At 43.8% G+C, this 10480-nt stretch overlaps 1 pseudogene; it reads right to left on the bottom strand.

Moving 5' to 3' along the window:
- Positions 1-10023: 10023 nt before the first annotated feature.
- On the bottom strand, positions 10024-10141 carry LOC126185838 (5S ribosomal RNA; annotated as a pseudogene).
- Between the last annotated feature and the right edge of the window lie 339 nt (positions 10142-10480).

The following is a 10480-nucleotide window of genomic DNA, read 5'->3' as shown; positions in this document are numbered from 1 at the left end:
TCTTGGCCGAGCGGTTCTAAGCGCTTCAGTCTGGAACCGTGCGACCTCTACGGTCGCAGGTTCGAATCCTGCCTCGGGCATGGATGTGTGTGATGTCCTTCGGTTACGTTAGGTTTAAGTAGTTCTAAGTTCTAGGGGACTGATGACCTCAGATGTTAAGTCCCATAGTGCTCAGAGCCACATAACATCTGAGGTCATCTGTCCCCTAGACTTAGAACTACTTAAACCTAACTAACCTAATGACATCACACACATCCATGCCTGAGGCAGGATTCGAACCTGCGGCCGTAGCAGCAGCGCGGTTCCGGACTGAAGCGCCTAGAACCGCTCGGCCACAGAGGCAGGCTTGTCTATAATCCTAGGGTAAATAACAGTGAGGTGGCAAAATTATTCTACGTGTTGTGCAAGACATATTAAACAAGCGAAATACCCTCAGCCTTGAAGAACGATGTAATAAATCCTATTCCAAAGAAAGCAGCTGGTGACAGGTGTAAATATAACGGAACCATTAGTATAGTAAGTCATGGTTGGAAAATATCGACTCAAATTATTTACAGACGAATGGAAAAACTGACAGAAGCCTACCTCGGGAAAGATCAGTTGGGGCTCCCGAGAACTGTAGGAGCACGCGAGGTAATACTGACCCTACGACTTATCCTTAGAAGATAGGTTCCAGAAAGGCAAATCTACATTCACAGCATTTGTAAACGTATGGAAAGTTTTTGAAAATGTTAGCTGAAATATACTCTTTGAAATTCTGAAGGTAGTATGGATAAAATGTAAGGATACAAAGGTTATCTACAACTTGTACAGAAACCAGACTGCAGTTATAGGAGTCGAAGGTCATGAAAACTAGGCAGCATTTGAAAATGGAGATAAGCAGAGCTGTAGCCTCTGCCGAGTGATATTTAATCCGCAAAAGAGCATGCAGTAAAAGAAAAGAATGACAAATTTAAAAAGGGACATCAGTTTAAGGGTGAGGACATTTCGCTTGTTTAATACACCTTTCACAACACGTAGAATAATTTTGTCAGCTCATTGTTATTTATCCTAGAAATATAGACAAACTCTGCCCATCATCTGACTGCAAAACACATAAATTTGGCTCTGGATGTATTATAACTGCTCCTGTGTTGTGTTTGAGGCTTAAAAATAAAACTGTAATTCAGCAAAGGACTTAGATCATCTGAAGAGAGTGGATAGTGTTTCGAACAATGTTTATAATATTAATATCAAGAAAAATAAAATAAGGGTAATGGAATGTACTCGTATTAAATAATGCATTGCTGAGGAAATTAGATTAGTAAATGAGCGACTAAAAGCAGTCGACGGGTTTTTCTATATGAGCTGAAAATTAACTTACGGTGGTCAAAGAAGAGAGTATATAAAATAATGCTACCGTAACAAGAAAAAGAGTTACTGAAGAAGAGAATTCTGTTAACTTCGAACATTATTTTAAATGTCAGAAAGCATTTTCTTAAGGTATTAGTACGGAGTGCTGCCTTGTACAGAAGTGAAACGTGTGCAGTAGACAATTCAGACAAAAAGAGAACTGAAGCTTTTGAAATGTTAGGCTAGAGTTGACTGCAGAAGCTTAGATTGGTACAGCGATCGAATGACAAATGAAGAGGCACTCAATCTTATTGAGGAAAAAAATTTTGGACAAACTTGATGAAAGGAAGCGATTTGTTGATAGCACAGGTCCTGAGGTATCAAGGAATTCTCAATTTCGTAATGGAAGGAAGTGTGTGGGTTACGAAAGGTAGAGGCAGATCAAGCCTTGTGTACAGTGAGCAGGTTCAAATGGACGTATGTTGCAGTGGTTATGCAGAAATGAGGAGGCTCCCACATCATAGATTAGCGTCGAGAAGTGCATCAAATCAGTCTTCGGACCATAACAACGCAATGAAACTTGACGAGACCAGAAATATAGTATTATTCCTTTTTTTCATGCGTCGTTTAGTGTAAAATTCGTCTAAAACGGAAAAAAAAGTATTTCGTCCCCCTCAGTTTCGCGTTAAACATTTTTCATTGCAGTTTACTTTGTTTTGCGTCACGAACAGTAGCGGCCTCTTACACGAGAGTCCAGCGAGGGCGGAATAACGTCGCTTTACGGTGTTGCTTGTTGCAAATAAATGAAAGGTATATAACGCCGCTGTATTTTTCGTCCACTGTCAGCAAGGCTAAGGGAACGATGAGAAGTTAAAAAAAAAAAAAAAAAAAAAAGAAATCCGAAGGCAGGTGGTGGTTAGCGGCCAGGCACGCCAAAGACAGCAGACCCCGCCCTTGGCGGCCATCCAGACCCGGCCTTTCCTTTGGGCTGCCTAGCACGAGAGGCCTCTGGTTTCCTGCCGCAAATGTTGGCAACGCGTTTGCGATGGCCCGGCTATTCACCTGACACAAAGGAGTGGAGAAAGTCTTACTTGCTCCACTTGCGATAGTTTGTTTGAACACCACAGTGCTTTACTATACTAGGCCGTCTACAGCAATGAAATCACCCTGCTAAAACAAAAACAGGCGTATAAACAGATGTTTAAAGCCGAACAGCATGAGGTAGAAGAGGGTGAAAATCTATGAGGATATGTTACCAACATCGCGGCCGTTTTGTAAGTCACCATCTGGGATGCAACTGGTAATTTTCAGATGGAAAATGGGTTCTTGCGACACATCAAACGGGTAGATAGTTATACGAGAACAATATTTGTGTTTTTCATTTGAGAAGGCTTTATTCGATCTGAAGTTATACCATGTTTTGTACCGAAAATGGCAAATGCTCGTCTTGGCACATGATTGTGCTCGACAGCAAAATGACTGATGATGGCGCAAGCAGAGTGGATACAAAATGTAGACTGGCAGTTGCAGTCAAAACATTTTCGAAAGAGAGAAGTTTGTTTACATCAAGTATACAGAGCTGCAGAGGGTAAAAATTGTAGTCGTAGGCAGAGATTGGAATATGTTGAACAAATACGCTACCGGAAAAAAATTTAGTACTCCCGTTTAGAGGCTTCCAGTTCACTCAAGATTTACTGTTGCTACAGTGCATATGGAGTACATGAAATGATTACATTTACAAATCAATAGCACAAGCGGTTCAAAGATACCAGGTATCGACCCATGCTGAAACGCCCATATCAGTATGTGTTGTAACCTCCACAGGCGACAATGCAGGCAGTGACTCTAGCGTCCAGTCGATCGTATATGTGGCGAATACTGTTCTGGGATACGCTATTCCACGCCTGCTCGACGTAATTTTGTAAGAGCTGTTGGTTGACAAGTGACACGAGTCACTTCTCGTCCCATCATATCCCACACTTGCTCATTAGGAAACAAGTCCGGAGGTCGTGCTGCCCAGGGAAATCGCTGCACGTTTTGCAGAACACGTTGAGTTTCACGGGCAGTGTGTGGGCGAGTATTATCCTGTTGGAACAACGCATCACCTTCCTGTTGCAAGAACGGCAAAAGGACGGGTCTAACAACATTCTGCACATACCGAGCACTGGTTAGTGCTCCATCCAGAAACACCAAAGATGAACGACAGTTGTAGTTTGTCGCACTCCAGACCATAAGGCCTAGGGTGGGACCAGTGTGTCTTGGACGAATGCACTCTACGAGACAGGGCTCACCAGATCTACGTACACTGCTGGCCATTAAAATTGCTGCACCACGAAGATGACGTGCAGCAGACGCGAAATTTAACCGACAGGAAGAAGATGCTGTGATATGCAAATGATTAGCTTTTCGGAGCATTCGCACAAGGTTGGCGCCGGTGGCGACACCTACAACTTGCTGACATGAGGGAAGTTTCCAACCGATTTCTCATACACTAACAGCAGTTGACTGGCGTTGCCTGGTGAAACGTTGTTGTGATGCCTCGTGTAAGGAGGAAAAATGCGTACCATCACGTTTCCAACTTTGATAAAGGTCGGATTGAAGCCTATCGCGATTGCGGTTTATCGTGTCGCGACATTGCTGCTCGTATTGGTCGAGATCCAATGACTGTTAGCAGAATATGGAATCGGTGGGTTCAGGAGGGTAGTACAGAACGCCGTGCTGGATCCCAATGGCCTCGTATCACTAGCAGTCGAGATGACAGGCATCTTATCCGCATGGCTGTAACGGATCGTGCAGTCACGTCTCGATCCCTGAGTCAACAGATGGGGACGTTTGCAAGACAACTACCATCTGCACGAACAGTTTGACGACGTTTGCAGCAGCATGGACTATCAGCTCGGAGACCACCATTTGTGGGGATTTATATGTTGATTCCCTGAAAGAGTGTAATAGGAAGAATGACCTTGTAGTATTACTTAATTCTTTCTATTTGAGCTCCGTCATTGATTTTCCTACTCGGATAACAAAGAACAGCAGGACATTGATAGATAACTTTTTTATAGACCAAGATAAGTTTAAGGACATAAATGCTTATCCTGTTAAGAATGGTCTTTCAGATCGTGGTGCACAGCTAGTTACAGTACATGACATAGCTCCATGCAGTATATCAAATCAGAATTTCAAAGCAGTGCGTTCAATTAACAATATACACTCCTGGAAATGGAAAAAAGAACACAATGACACCGGTGTGTCAGACCCACCATACTTGCTCCGGACACTGCGAGAGGGCTGTACAAGCAATGATCACACGCACGGCACAGCGGACACACCAGTACCCGCGGTGTTGGCCGTCGAATGGCGCTAGCTGCGCAGCATTTGTGCACCGCCGCCGTCAGTGTCAGCCAGTTTGCCGTGGCATACGGAGCTCCATCGCAGTCTTTAACACTGGTAGCATGCCGCGACAGCGTGGACGTGAACCGTATGTGCAGTTGACGGACTTTGAGCGAGGGCGTATAGTGGGCATGCGGGAGGCCGGGTGGACGTACCGCCGAATTGCTCAACACGTGGGGCGTGAGGTCTCCACAGTACATCGATGTTGTCGCCAGTGGTTGGCGGAAGGTGCATGTGCCCGTCGACCTGGGACCGAACCGCAGCGACGCACGGATGCACGCCAAGACCGTAGGATCCTACGCAGTGCCGTAGGGGACCGCACCGCCACTTCCCAGCAAATTAGGGACACTGTTGCTCCTGGGGTATCGGCGAGGACCATTCGCAACCGTCTCCATGAAGCTGGGCTACGGTCCCGCACACCGTTAGGCCGTCTTCCGCTCACGCCCCAACATCGTGCAGCCCGCCTCCAGTGGTGTCGCGACAGGAGTGAATGGAGGGACGAATGGAGACGTGTCGTCTTCAGCGATGAGAGTATCTTCTGCCTTGGTGCCAATGATGGTCGTATGCGTGTTTGGCGCCGTGCAGGTGAGCGCCACAATCAGGACTGCATACGACCGAGGCACACAGGGCCAACACCCGGCATCATGGTGTGGGGAGCGATCTCCTACACTGGCCGTACACCACCGGTGATCGTCGAGAGGACACTGAATAGTGCACGGTACATCCAAACCGTCGTCGAACCCATCGTTCTACCATTCCTAGACCGGCAAGGGAACTTGCTGTTCCAACAGGACAATGCACTTCCGCATGTATCCCGTGCCACCCAACGTGCTCTAGAACGTGTAAGTCAACTACCCTGGCCAGCAAGATCTCCGGATCTGTCCCCCATTGAGCATGTTTGGGACTGGATGAAACGTCGTCTCACGCGGTCTGCACGTCCAGCACGAACGCTGGTCCAACTGAGGCGCCAGGTGGAAATGGCATGGCAAGCCGTTCCACAGGACTACATCCAGCATCTCTACGATCGTCTCCATGGGAGAATAGCAGCCTGCATTGCTGCGAAAGGTGGATATACACTGTACTAGTGCCGACATTGTGCATGCTCTGTTGCCTGTGTCTATGTGCCTGTGGTTCTGTCAGTGTGATCATGTGATGTATCTGACCCCAGGAATGTGTCAATAAAGTTTCCCCTTCCTGGGACAATGAATTCACGGTGTTCTTATTTCAGTTTCCAGGAGTGTAAATACTGCAAACTTTAGGGAAAGCCTACAGCAGCTAGACTGGGATAAAGTGTATAAGGAACCCGATGCAAACTTGAAATATAACTTATTTCACGATACATTTTTAAGGGCATTTGAAAATTGTTTTCCCAAGAAAATAGTTAAACATAATTCCAAGAAAACATATAAAAAAACCTTGGCTAACTAAAGGAATAAGAATATCTTGCAATCGTAAAGGAGAACTGTATCTAACAGCAAGAGGGAGTACTGACCCCGAAATTGTTCAATATTATAAAAACTATTGTGCGGTACTAAGAAAAGTTATTAAAAGTCCAGAAGCATGTGTATCATGTCTGAGATCAGTAACTCTGATAATAAAATTAAAGCAATTTGGAATATTATTGAAAGGGAAACAGGGCAACCAAGAGCACAGGAAGACTTTAGTGCCATAAAACTGAATGACAAGTGTACTAACAAACAATCAGAAATTGAAAATATTTTCAATAATCATTTTTTAAGTGTTGTGGAGAAAATAGGATCTAGATATTCACTAGAAGAGGCAAGGCTACTAATAGAAGAGGCCATACCTGTGCAGTTTGAAACAACTGTATTTCCACTAACCTCTCCCTCTGAAATCAGTAAAATAATAAACTCACTGAAAAGTAAAAGCTCTTACGGAATTGATGGCCCTTCCAGCAAGGTACTTAAAGCTTGTTCCCCACAGATAAGTAGGATTCTCAGCCACGTATGTAATAGCTCTTTGGAGCAGGGTGTTTTCCCCGATAGACTGAAATATGCCATTGTAAAACCATTGCATAAGAAGGGGGATACGTTAGATGTCAACAACTACCACCCAATCTCTCTTCTGACAGCTCTATCAAAAATTTTTGAGAAAGTAATGTATTCAAGAGTAGCCTCGCATATTTGTAAAAATAAAGTACCAACAAAATGTCAGTTTGGTTTTCAGAAAGGCTTTTCAACAGAAAATGCTATATACGCTTTCACTGACCAAATATTAAATGCTCTGAATAACCGGACAGCACCCATTGGTGTATTTTGTGATCTCTCAAAGGCCTTTGACTGTGTAAATCATGGAATTCTTTTAGATAAGCTACATCATTATGGTTTGAGGGGGGCAGTGCACAAATGGTTTAATTCATACTTAACTGGAAGAATGCAGAAAGTTGAAATAAGTGGTTCGTGTAATGTTAAAACAACAGCTGATTCCTCAAACTGGGGGGCTATCAAGTACGGGGTCCCACAGGGTTCGGTCTTAGGTCCTTTACTGATCTTGATATACATTAATGACTTAACATTCCACATTGATGAAGATGCAAAGTTAGTTCTTTTTGCTGATGATACAAGTACAGTAATAACATCCAAAAACAAAGAACTAAGTGATGTAATTGTAAATGATGTTTTTCACAGAATTATTAAGTGGTTCTCAGCAAACGGACTCTTTAAATTTTGATAAATCACAGTATATACAGTTCCGTACAGTAAACAACTCCAGTAATAAATATAGACTTTGAACAGAAGTCTGTAGCTAAGGTAGAATTTTCAAAATTTTTAGGTGTGTTCATTGATGAGAGGTTAAACTGGAAGCAACACGTTGATGGTCTGCTGAAACGTCTGAGTTGAGCTACGTATGCTATTAGGGTTATTGCAAATTTTGGTGATAAGAATCTCAGTAAATTAGCTTACTATGCCTACTTTCATTCACTGCTTTCGTATGGCATCATATCATCGTTGAGTAGAAAAGTATTCATTGCTCAAAAACGTGTAATCAGAATAATTGCTGGAGCCCATCCACGGCCATCCTGCAGACATCTATTTAAGGATCTAGGGATCCTCACAGTAACCTCACAGTATATATATTCACTTATGAAATTTGTTGTTAATAATCCAACCCAGTTCAAAAGTAATAGCAGTGTGCATAGCTATAACACCAGGAGAAAGGATGATCTTCACTATGCAGGGTTAAATCTGACTTTGGCACAGAAAGGGGTAAATTATGCTGCCACAAAAGTCTTTGGTCACCTACCAAACAGCATCAAAAGCCTGACAGATAGCCAACCAACATTTAAAAATAAATTAAAAGAATTTCTAGATGACAACTCCATCTACTCATTGGCTGAATTTTTAGATATAAATTAAAGGAAAAAACCCAACTTAAACATTAGTGTCATGCAATATTTTGTGTAATGTAATATCTTGTACAGACATCTTTTATTAACCTGACACGTTCCACATCTTTACGAAGTGTCGTATTCATGATCTATGGAACAAGTATTAATCTAATCTAATCTAATCCATGGCTGCGGTTACGCTTGATACGGCATAACAGACAGGAGCGCCTGCGATGGTGTACTCAACGACGAACCTGGGTGCACGAATGGCAAAACGTCATTTTTTCGAATGAATCCAGGTTCTGTTTACAGCATCATGATCGTCCCATCCATGTTTGGCGACATCGCGGTGAACGCACATTGGAAGTGTGTATTCGTCATCGCCATACTGGCGTATCACCCGGTGTGATGGTATGGGGTGCCATTGGTTACACGTCTCGGTCACCTCTTGTTCGAATTGACGTCACTTTGAACAGTGGACGTTACATTTCAGATGGGTTACGACCCGTGCCTCTACCCTTCATTTGATCCCTGCGAAACCCTACATTTCAGCAGGATAATGCCCGACCGCATGTTGCAGGTCCTGTACGGGCCTTTCTGGATACAGAAAATGTTCGAATGCTGCTCTGGCCAGCACATTCTCCAGATGTCTCGCCAATTGAAAACGTCTGGTCAATGGTGGGCGAGCAACTGGCTCGTCACAATACGCCAGTCACTACTCTTGGTGAATTGTGGTATCGTGTTGAAGCTGCATGGGCAGCTGTACCTGTACACGCCATCCAAGATCTGTTTCACTCAATGCCCAGGGGTATCAAGGCCGTTATTACGCCCAGAGGTGGTTGTTCTAGGTACTGATTTCTCAGTATCTATGCACTCAAATTGCGTGAAAATGTAGTCACATATCAGTTATAGTATAATACATTTGTCCAATGAATACCCGTTTATCACGTGCATTTCTTCTTGGTGTAGCAATTTTAATGGCCAGAAGTGTATCTAGCGACCATCATGAATCGCGGTGACGTCAGCGTAAATACTGTCTTTGAATAAAAGCGCCATTTCTGTTCGTCTAATTGTGTATTTCTTTCAGTTATCTCCTGTAATGTACTGTACTGTAGTAGTTCTTTCTACGCACGGTCCAAGTTTCATCGAGCTATATTACTTAGCAGGACACATCACGCGAAAGTTACTTTCGTCGTTGCCGGCCGGGGTGGCCGAGCGGTTCTGGGCGCTACAGTCTGGAACCGCGTGACCGCTACGGTCGCAGGTTCGAATCCTTCTTCGGGCATGGATGTGTGTGATGTCCTTAGGTTGGTTAGGTTTAAGTAGTTCTAACTTCTAGGAGACTGATGACCTCAGAAGTTAAGTCCCATAGTGCTCAGAGCCATTTGAACCATTTTACTTTCGTCGTTAAATTTTACACACGATTGTAAGTTAACGGTTCACCTACTTATCATCATCGTCACGTCACTTACTGTTGTTAACTTTTACCCTGTTTGAGTACTGAAATAAAAATACTGATATTTTGAGATATAGTGCTGAACGTAATGTCCATTTGTGAAACGTCGATATTCGAGTATCGATTCCCTTTTTTTTTTTTTTCTTCTAACTAAAGAAAATATCAAAGTGCATGCTCCAGTTGTTGGAGCAAATGTTGCAAGATTTTCTAACTACAAGCATGTGTTGTCTGACAACAGATGTTCACTCACTTTCGATGACGTCTGCATGCTGCAATAGGTCTATGATGGCTATACTACCATTTTCGTACAGCTTTAAAATTGAGGTTTCTTAACGAAAAACATAAACTAAACTAAACTCCTCCCGAACAGGCCATGAAGGCCCAACGGCACCGACCGGTCACCGTGTCATCCTCAGACCACGCCGTATGTCAGTTTCCGAGACCGGAAATCAAGTAACTCCTCAGTTTGCCTCACAAGGGCTGACTGTACCCCGCTTGCCAACAGAGCTCGGCAGACCGGATGGTCACCCATCCAACTGCTAGCCCACCCCGACAGCGCTTAACTTCGGTGATCTGACGGGAACCGGTGTTACCACTGCGGCAAGGCCGTTGGCAAGAAGAACATAGTAATTTTAAATTAGTAATTCGTTTTATAATTTCAATCTGACCACCTATAAAGTTTTTCACTAATCTCTTTCATCTAAGCCGCGCGGGATTAGCCGAACCGTCTCAACCGCTGCAGTCATGGACTGTGTGGCTGGTCCCGGCGGAGGTTCGAGTCCTCCTTCGGGCATGGGTGTGTGTGTGTGTTTGTCCTTAGGATAATTTAGGTTAAGTAGTGTGTAAGCTTAGGGACTGATGACCTTAGCAGTTAAGTCCCATAAGATCTCACACACATTTGAACCTCTTTCGTTTAACAACTCACATTACACGTACTGATTAGAATTTTTATT

Source organism: Schistocerca cancellata, chromosome 4 (genome assembly GCF_023864275.1).
Source record: "Schistocerca cancellata isolate TAMUIC-IGC-003103 chromosome 4, iqSchCanc2.1, whole genome shotgun sequence".
Lineage (NCBI taxonomy): Eukaryota > Metazoa > Arthropoda > Insecta > Orthoptera > Acrididae > Schistocerca > Schistocerca cancellata.
The sequence above is the reverse complement of the archived record's forward strand: the minus strand, read 5'-3'. Positions and strand labels throughout refer to the sequence as shown.